The 10,286-nt window shown below is 44.9% G+C and overlaps 1 pseudogene across 1 annotated transcript; it reads left to right on the top strand.

Annotated features, from left to right (window-relative positions):
- The first annotated feature begins 1,073 nt into the window (after positions 1–1,073).
- Positions 1,074–5,306, top strand: LOC147616733 (calcium-transporting ATPase 8, plasma membrane-type pseudogene; annotated as a pseudogene). Its single transcript, XR_015262545.1, has one exon. The product of XR_015262545.1 is annotated as a calcium-transporting ATPase 8, plasma membrane-type pseudogene (transcript).
- The last annotated feature ends 4,980 nt before the right edge of the window (positions 5,307–10,286 follow it).

Here is a 10,286-nt window from a genome sequence, read left to right on the forward strand (position 1 = left end):
AGAGAGAAGGTTAGAGAGAGAGAGTGAGTTAGAGAAAGGTAAAGAGAGTTAGAGAGAGAGTGAGATTGAGAGTGAAAGATAGAAAATGAGTGTTAGAGAGAGAGAGATAGAGACAGTTAAAGAGAGAGAGAGAGAGATAGTAGAGAAAGAGAGGGAGAGAGTTAAAGAGAGAGTGACGTAGAGAGAGAGAGAGAGTCACGGAGAATTCAAGTGAGAGAGTTAGAAAGAAAGATATATATATATATATATATATATAGAGAGAGAGAGAGAGAGAGAGAGAGAGAGAGAGAGAGAGAGAGAGAGAGAGAGAGAGAGAGAGAGAGAGAGAATTCGATAGAGAGTTAGAGAGTAAGAAAGTAAGAGAGTTCTAGAATGAGAAAGACAGAGTTAGAGAGAGAGAGGGTCAAAGAGAGAGAGAGAGAGAGAGAGAGAGAGAGAGAGAGAGAGAGAGAGAGAGAGAGAGAGGGAGGGATTTTTTACAAAAAAAATATTTTGTTTTATTAATGAGGCTTTTTTAAGGAGGAAAAAAGAGAGGAGAAGGAAAAGAGAGACGAAGAGAGGGGAAAGAGAAATGTTTTTTATTTTGTTTTAATTTTTTATATAAAAAGAACGAGAGGCAGAAGGGCAATCAACTCGTCGAAAGGGGCCACTCGTTTAAAAAATAAGGAAAAATATTAGAAAGATTTTAAAGACTTCGGTGGCCGCTAAGAGGCCTTCTCTAGAAAGTTTTAAGGGCTCTGATGCCTTGTGAAGGCTGAAATTAGGCTTCAAATTTGCACTGACATTGCCATGTCTGTGTGACATGTGTGCTGGCTGGAATGGCCCTTTGGATTGTGGGTGGCCCTAGGTGGAAAGTGTTATATGGTGATATGTCTCATGCAAGGAATCTTGATTTGCATGCATAAATGGCGTTGGTTTTCATGAGTTAAATCATTTGATGTGCTTGCGTGTGAGAGAGGGGGGAGGGGGAAAGTTCCGTCTCACGTGCGTGAGTGTGTGTGTGAGCGTCTCACGGGAGTGTAGTGACCGACCTTGACGAATATAAAAGCTTGAGTGGGGTGAGTGTGTGCGCGTGTCTCACGGGAGTCTACCTTCCTCCTTTATCTTCCCATAGCGACTTGCGTCAAGGGTCAAGTCAAAAGATAAGGATGCCTCTTGTTAATTTTGCAATCTTTCCCTCTTATCGTAGAAGAAGAAGATGATGCAGAGCCAACAAGAATTTGGCCAAAATTTGCAGGCTGTAGGCAGTGGTAGCACGGAGTGCGAACCCACTGAAGTCTGCAGTCTTAAAATCAGAGCAGTGGTTCGGAGGGATGGGCGAGGAGCAGAAGCCATGGCTGAAGGTGGAGGTGGGAGGAGGAGCGGGGCGGGGGTTTCGGTCTGCGTGGGGACCGGTGTGGCCTCCGTAGGCGTTACGCCAGGGGCAGGAGCGTGGGCGGCTTCCTTTTTCTTGAGCGAGGCTTCTATGCAGCTTCCACCTCCCTTGACAGTCAAGGAAGGCCGGGTAGCGGCGGGGTAACGCAAAGCGAAAGAGAGAGAGAAAGGGGGAGCAACTTTTCTGCTAAAGAAAGCATTCAGTATCTGCTTCATTTGCGTATCAAGTAACCTCTGACGCGTAACGCGCTCACATAATGTGATATAATTACCTCCTTGCAACTGTACCTATTTGAGCATTGACGCTGGTTTCAGAGCTTCTTTTTTGCTCCAGTGCTGTTTTCCCGCCCTATAATGTCCCTCCCAGATGATCGTCACCGCCTCCACTCTAATCAATCCTCACCTTTGACCAAGGATGACAATCTTCATTCTTCCAGAACCGCTTTCCTCATCCAAGCTCCTTCAAGAAGCTCTCTCTCAGATGATCATCCTCCTCCCCATCATGATGATGCTGAGGATGATGCCTTCCACATCCCTCCCAAGCACCCCCCCTCTACCAGCCTCCGGCGATGGAAGAAAGCTACCTTGGCCCTCAATGCAACTCGTAGGTTCCGCTACACAGCAGACCCCCAACGCCTCAAACGGCTTCAACGCATTCGAACCACTACACAGGCCATGCTAGCAGCGAGGCGTTTCCAGCAAGGAATCATCAATGAAGATGCCCATCCCGACGGGTCTAGGGCTTCATCATCCAACGGTCATGCCCTGGTGGTTGGATCTAAGGCTTCTTTGCTTCATTGTCATACCCCACAGTCTGTGGTTTCTTCGCTCAACAGAGATGTTGTCCCGCCGTCGGTGGGATCTCAGGTTTTGTCATTCGACAGCAATGCATCCTTCATCAGGTCTACGTCTTTGCCCAAAAAGCTGGCTAATGTGGTGCAAAAACGCGACTCTCAATCACTTGAAAAGCTAGGTGGTGTCCAAGGAGTGGCTCACATACTGAAGACCAGCTTGGAGAATGGTCTCAATGATGACCCTCAGCACATCCAGAAGCACAGGGAAGAATTTGGATCCAACACTTACCCTCAACAGCCCTCCAAAGGCTTTTTCAGCTTCGTTTTCGATGCTTGCAGGGACCCGACCCTCATCATCTTGATCGTATGTGCACTGCTCTCCCTTGGTTTTGGTATCAAAAGCCATGGCATCAAGGAAGGCTGGTATGATGGTACCAGCATTGCATTTGCTGTCATGCTTGTGGTTTTGGTAACATCCGTTAGTGATTACAGGCAATCTTTACAGTTCCAAACCCTGAATGAAGAGAAAAGGAACATTCTAGTCCATGTGATCCGGGGTGGGAGGAAAATGCAGAGGTCTATCTTTGACCTTGTGGTAGGTGATTTGGTATCTCTCAACATAGGGGATCAAGTACCTGCAGATGGCCTTTTTGTGGATGGGTACTCTTTGAGTTTAGATGAATCAAGTATGACAGGAGAAAGTGAGCCAGTGCATGTGAACAATAAGATGCCCTATCTTCTGTCAGGTTGCAAGGTGGCAGACGGCTTTGGCACAATGCTAGTGACAGGAGTGGGCGTGAATACTGAATGGGGCCAACTTATGTTACGGCTTGGTGAGGATTCGGGTGAAGAGACTCCATTGCAGGTGCGACTGAATGGTGTTGCGACTTTTGTCGGTCAGATTGGCCTGGCTGTAGCACTTCTTGTGTTTTTCATCCTATTTATCTTTTATTTTACTGGACACAAGGAAGGGTCGAACGAGTCAGGAAAGTTTAGAGCCCACCACACCTCAGTCAGCACCGCAGTGAATAGTGTAGTTGACATCTTTGCAATTGCAGTGACAATTGTGGTGGTAGCAGTGCCAGAGGGGCTACCTTTAGCTGTTACTTTGTCTTTGGCATATGCAATGAAGAAGATGATGGCTGATAGAGCCCTTGTACGGAGATTGGCTGCCTGTGAAACCATGGGTAGCGCTACAACTATCTGCACTGACAAAACAGGCACCCTTACTCTGAACATCATGACTGTAGTGAAGGCTTGGATAGCCGATGAACTCAAAGATGCTGAACAGTTGCAGGATCAATTGGACAGCATTCCAAGAAACTTGTTCAATTTGCTCCTTGAGGGTATCGCACAGAACAGCAGCGCCAGTGTGTTTGTTCTTGCAGGAGGAGGAGAGAGAGAGGTAGTAGAGGAGGTGATGGGCTCCCCTACTGAGAAAGCAGTGCTGGTGTGGGGACTGAGGATGGGCATGGACTTCAATCGGGTGAGGTCCCTCTCTAAGATTTTACAAGTGGAAGCATTCAACTCCATCAAAAAGAGGACTGGAGTAGCTGTAAGAGTTGAAGAAAGTAAAAAGGTGCATGTTCATTGGAAAGGAGCTGCAGAGATAGTGCTTGGAGAAAGTGACATGATGTTGGGTGCAGATGATTCAAAACTTCTCATTACTGCAACAAAGAGGAAAGAATTGATTAGTGTCATAGAGGCAATGGCTGCTCAAAGCTTACGGTGCATAGCATTTGGCTACAAGGAGCTGAATGATGAGGACGTGCCAAGTGGAGAACAATTAGAAGTCTGGAAAATTCCAGAAGGACACTTAACTCTGATTGCAATAGTTGGAATTAAGGATCCCTGCAGGCCTGGTGTTCAAGAAGCTGTGCAGAAGTGCCAAGCAGCTGGTGTAAAGGTACGTATGCTTACTGGCGACAATATTGTAACAGCCAAAGCTATTGCCACCGAATGTGGTATTCTTCAGGGAGGCATTGCCATTGAAGGATCCACATTCAGAAATTATTCCGACGAGGAGAGAATACAAGCAGTGCCTTCAATAAGCGTAATGGCACGCTGTTTACCTTGTGACAAGCTTTTGATGGTGAGCACCTTGAGAAAAATGGGTGAGGTTGTCGCAGTTACCGGTGATGGGACCAATGATGCACCTGCACTTCATGAAGCTGATATTGGCTTGGCTATGGGCATTCAAGGAACTGAAGTTGCCAAGGAGAGCTCTGACATAATCATATTGGATGATAATTTTGCAACTGTGGTCAAAGTGGTGCGTTGGGGCCGCTCGATATACGTCAACATTCAGAAGTTCATCCAGTTTCAGCTAACTGTCAACGCAGCAGCTCTCACCATCAACTTTGTAGCTGCAGTCTCATCCGGAGATGTCCCCTTAACTGCTGTCCAGCTGCTTTGGGTTAACCTTATCATGGACACTCTCGGTGCCCTAGCCCTGGCCACTGAACCACCTACAGATGAGCTTCTGCACAGGCCACCAGTAGGTCGAACAGAGCCTCTCATCACCAACATTATGGTGAGGAACCTCCTTGTGCAGGCTGTCTACCAAATAATAGTGCTCCTCACACTACAGTTCAAAGGCAAGGAGCTATTGGGATTGAAGGGCGCCAATGCAGGTGACATTAACAGCACAATTATATTCAATGCATTTGTTTTCTGCCAGTTGTTCAACGAAGTCAATGCCAGGAAGCCGGAGCAGCTAAACATATTCAAGGGGCTTTTTAATAATGGGCTCTTTTTGGGCATTATCACGGCTACTATGGTATTCCAGGTGATAATTGTGGAGTTCCTAAATAGGTTTGCTTCAACTGTCAAGCTCAGCTGGCACTTTTGGGTTATAAGCATAGTGATAGGGTGTCTTAGTTGGCCACTTGGCTTGGTAGGAAAGTTCATTCCTGTGCCTGAAAAGCCTTTGATGCGCTTCAATCTCACGCTATGCAAGAGAAGAAACAGAAGTGGCAATGACACAGTAAATGAGGGTGGAAGAGGAAATCCCATTGGGTCTGATGTAGAGAGGGGCCTACAACTTGGAGAACAGGGAAATTCATAGGGCCAGGGGGGTAGGAACTGTATTTCTTGTATTGTCTTTATTGTACATAAACTTACAGATCTTGACTCTAATTGTGGTGCTTAATCCATTTTGGATAGGTTACATTACTTAACACTGTCACCAAGTGTTTGATAAAAATTAGTCCCAACTGAAGCAAGACAATTTATCATACATTTAATCACATTTGACTTGATAAACAGTGAGCAAATTCAATAGGAAGAAGGATCACCCTAAGAGTGAGTAAGCAAAGATGCCAATCTCAACAATGATCCACAGGGAAGAAGCCTGGTATGAGGTCATGGAACCGGTGCATGCATTGTGTTCGGAAGTCTCACATGAGCGGCTTATGATAGATATTTGCCATACATCCACAAGAGACACCCCCTTACTACATAAAATACGCCGTGATGTCTGCCCCCTCTTTGAATTGTGACCTAGGTCCTAGACTCTAGAGGGTGGATGTGGTGGTGTAAGTTGCTTGGATTTGCACCAAGTGTCGCCACATACTCACACAACTTTGTACATTACAACGAAAAAGAGAGTTCAATTGAGGCTACATAGCTCGTAGCGACGAGTGAACCTATTGGTATTGGGGTAGGGTCGGGGTGCCCATGATATCGAGGTAGGAATGGGGTGCTTCTCGTTGTTGTTCTGTGATCCGGAGAGCTCGGTCAATGTCAATCCCCTTAAAGGTGCGGTCACGGGTACATCTACTGTTCTTGATGGGGGTGGTGGGATCTCACCTTCTTCTAAGACATGTGATGGGAGAGGGGTGTGATCCGTCGGCATAGTTAAGGCTTTGGTGAGTCCATTTTAGGATGTCCTCTAGAGAGGTAAGTGGTGGGGGTGGCTTGAGAGACGCAAGGGTTAAGGCTTTGGTGAGTCCATTTAGGATGTCCTCTAGAGAGGTAAGTGGTGGGGGTGGCTTGAGAGACGAGAGGGGTGTGGGCAGCGTTGGAGATGTAGGGGATAATCTAAGGAGGGAAGGCGACAAGAGGGGGAGCTGATGTTAAGGAGGGCTGATCCAAGGAAAGGGAGGTCGAGGCATGTTCCTTTTCCTAGATGTAGGAGGCGTTGGAGATGCAGGGGGTAATCTAAGGAGGAGGCAGGTGGTGAGGTGAAGGCGACGAAGGGGAGCTGATGTTGAGAGGGGTGTGTGTGGCATTGGAGTGCAAGGGGGTAATCCAAGGAGGAGTGGTAGGTGACAAGAGGGGGAGTTGATGCTGAGGACTGATCTAGGGAAAGGGAGGTTGAGGCATGTTCCTTTTCCTTGCCCTTGGCGGAAGCATTTGAGTCATGTGGAATTGAAGATGGACCTGAGGTTGAAGGGCCATGGGAAACTTCACTAGGGCCACCGCCTCTAGCCATTGTTGAACCTGTTGGGGGGTCTTCTTCGGAGATGTCATTTGCGGATGCATCATCATCATCCTTATCCCGCTGAGCCAGTTGGGGGGTCTTCTTTGGAGATGTCCTTGCTCTACGGACATCATCATCATCATCCTTGTCCTTGGCATGGATTAATAAAATGCTTACACCTCCCTGTATTTGTCATCCGTGTCCTGGTGGGGGGTAGGCCACATGCACAGTGTTAAGAACATGTGGCATTTGTTGGTGCTTATAAGCCACAGCTCTGCTATGCTGCTTCCAAATTCTATGGTATAAGATGAGGATGCCGATGGGCATGTAGTCATTGTTTTTCTCTGGGGTGAGATGGCAGTAGGCCTCATCCACACAGTGAGATGGTAGTGTGTGTGCATCCTCCACTGAATTTCCCTTCTGGCTAATGATATCCATCGAGGTGGGGTATGGACAGAGCTCATAGGAACAAAGAGCTCGATGTATCCACCCTTATCTAAGTGGTCAAAAAAGTTGGGGACACGGTTCAAGACTAAAGGTTTGGGCAAAGGATGTGGTGAGGGAAACATAAGACGGTGGAGGGCTCAGGAAGGAGATCGTGTTCTGTAAGAAGAGCAAGGCGAGGGTGGTGTGGGAGACTTTGGAAAGGATGGTGGAAAAGGTGGTGGGAATCTCCTCATCGATGAAGATGTTGTGTTGGAGGAGGTCGAGTTGCAAGGTCCGGTGCTTGAGGAGGCCATAAGCCACATCCATCAGGCTATCCATCTTCCTCTCTATTTTGCAAAGGCAAGCCTTCAGCTTTGTAATGTGTTGTTCTAGTTGTGTGATGGTGGTCAGGTCCTTTACGTCGATGGCCCTCCAAAAATCCTTACGGTTGTGGGGCTTCATGAATTGGTCAAATTTCGCCTTACACTTTGCTAGTGTTGCACAGTGTGTTTTTGTGGTGTTGGTAGCTTTGGGACACTACCATTTCTCGTTGGTTCTTTTGTTGTGGCTAACTAATGAGGTTGGGGGAAATGATGGTGTGACTTTAGGGACCCAAATGCTTATGTTACCTTCATAATACCCTTGGACCACTAGAAGAGCCTTTAATGCTGAGCACACACGTAAAATATACAATACATGGTAGCTTTGGGACACTACCATTTCTCGTTGGTTCTTTTTGTTGTGGCTAACTAATGAGGTTGGGGGAAATGATGGTGTGACTTTAGGGACCCAAATGCTTATGTTACCTTCATAATGCCCTTGGACCACTAGAAGAGCCTTTAATGCTGAGCACACACGTAAAATATACAATACATGGTTTTCAAGTGAATTTCGGCCATTCCGGTGCCTGTGGCCCAAAGGTGGTGAAAATGATACGGTGGCCGGCATCAATGCCATAGAGGTCTGTGGTAAGTGTTAACATGGTAACACATAATAACATCGTACAAGAGAGCAAGATGATATGGTTTTGCCACAAAACTATCTAACCATACCACTTATAAAAGATTGCAAGTTGTGGCAACCTAGTTATTCAACACAAAACTATCAAACTAGGTTTCCACCAAATAGGTGTGGTAACCTAGTTATTAAAGATAAAATAATTAAACTAGTGAATGGCTGATTGAAAATCAGCCATTCATGATGACATAGTCTCTTTCCTAGTAGCTAATGCAATCAACATTAGTGATAGTCCAATCCACTAGAGGACTATTATAGGTTGTCTCGAAAGTAATCATACGTTTCTTTCCCAAAACAATTAAATAGAAAACAATTAAAGTAGTGTGGAAACTTAGCTATTTGATTGAAAATAAGTCATTCATGATAACATAGTCTCTTTCCTAGTAGCAAAAGTAATCAACAAGAGTAGTCATTGAATCCACAAGAGAAAACCACCCAATTTAAAAATATTGAATGACCCAATAGGTATTGTACATAAAGAGTAATGTATCTACTAGAGGACACTGCCTCATCAAAAAGCAATGTATTAACTATTGTAAAAAGGATAGACACATAAAGAAGAACCATCTAGTATTCACCTTTTTATCTACTATATTGTGCCTCATCATCACTAGAGACACCATCTCATCAAAATATGGAATGACCAAACCAATATCATAACTAAAGAGCCATGTATCTACCTAGAGGACATTGCCTCATCAAAAAGTAACGTATCAACTAGAGTAAAATAGAGTCTTATAGGGCAAAATAGTAGTATTGTATCATCCATCATGTGCCTCATCATCCAATAGAGAACACCACATTATTAGAATATGGAATGACCAAATAAGTATCATAACTATCGAAGAACCATTTGATAAAGTTACTAATAGACTGAGGATCACTTTTTCTTTCAAATAACCCTCTTCTATTAAAGCTACCTTGAGATCATTGAGATCTTGTCTCAAAGGTTGCACCTTTGTGTTGTTGATGCATCTACAAAAGGGCACAACAATTGGCTGATCACCATTATAAAGAGCCTCTCAAGAGGTCAACAACAATAAGACCATTTGCAATTACTACTATTGGCACAACTTGATCTAGTTCCTCTCAAAGGTCACACATTTGTGTTGTTTATGCATCTACATAAGGGCACAATAATTGATGATCTCACCATACATAGAGAGGTCGACAACAAGACCATCTACAATTACTGTTGGCACAACTTGATCTAGTTCCTCTTCCTCTTGGTCATGATCTACTCTGTTCCTTTTCCACTTGGTCATGATCTACTCTTTGTTCCTCTTCTTTGTGTTGTTGATGCATCTACATAAGGGCACAACAATTGGTGGCTGATCACCATACATAGAGAGTTCCCAGGAGGTTGACAACAAGGCCATCTGCAATTACTACTAGCATAACTTGATCTAGTTCTTCTTCCACTTGGTTAGGATATACTCTTTGTGGAGCATTCTCGTAATATCGGATTTTGTTTCCCCTTCAACTTAAAATGGTATGATTTTATTCCCAACCAAGTGAGATACCTCCTTCTAACTATTTGAAGATGCTTCCAATTTCTTTCCCTTTCCTCGCCCTCTTGTTGTTGCCCTACCTACTCTTCCTCTATTAGAGTGTAAGGTTCCTCCCTTCCAAGATGAGAGAAACACTTAAGATAGTCCGCTAAGTCTTATCTTGGGAAAAATTTCCTATTCATCGACACCTTGACCCTGCAGAGATTCAAGGATACGATTTATAGGTATGACCTAGCTCTATCCCGCAGGGGGAACGTGATTTTCTAAACATCAAATCACCCATAGGGTAATCGATCATAAATTGGGCAACTACTAGACTTGATTTCTAGGGACAACGCTTTTTTCCTCATCTTATGCAAGGCACAGCCGCTGGCCTAGTCTTCTAGAATAGAGTTGCCCAGGAACCTAACTATCTAGCGTAGGCTTTCACTTAATCTATTGGAAAGCTACCCGACTAATCGGGTCCACCCGTCCGTAGGATGGTGCCGTCAGGGCATTCCATCCTCCCACTTTCCACCCTACTCACGCATCAATTTATTTTCTAATTAATCCTACCACACTGTTTGACATAAATAAACATATTCCGTAATTAAGGCCCTTTTTCACAAGGTTCGTTAAAACAGCCTTCTTACACAATACAATCATACCAAAGACAAGATGTAATTATATAAAAAGTTTATACATGAACCAATTTCCATACAAGCCAAACTGGCTCTCTTATTCTTATTCTGCCGATGATCT

Source organism: Cibotium barometz, chromosome 38 (assembly GCF_041138505.1).
Source record: "Cibotium barometz isolate CiBa-2024 chromosome 38, ASM4113850v1, whole genome shotgun sequence".
Lineage (NCBI taxonomy): Eukaryota > Viridiplantae > Streptophyta > Polypodiopsida > Cyatheales > Cibotiaceae > Cibotium > Cibotium barometz.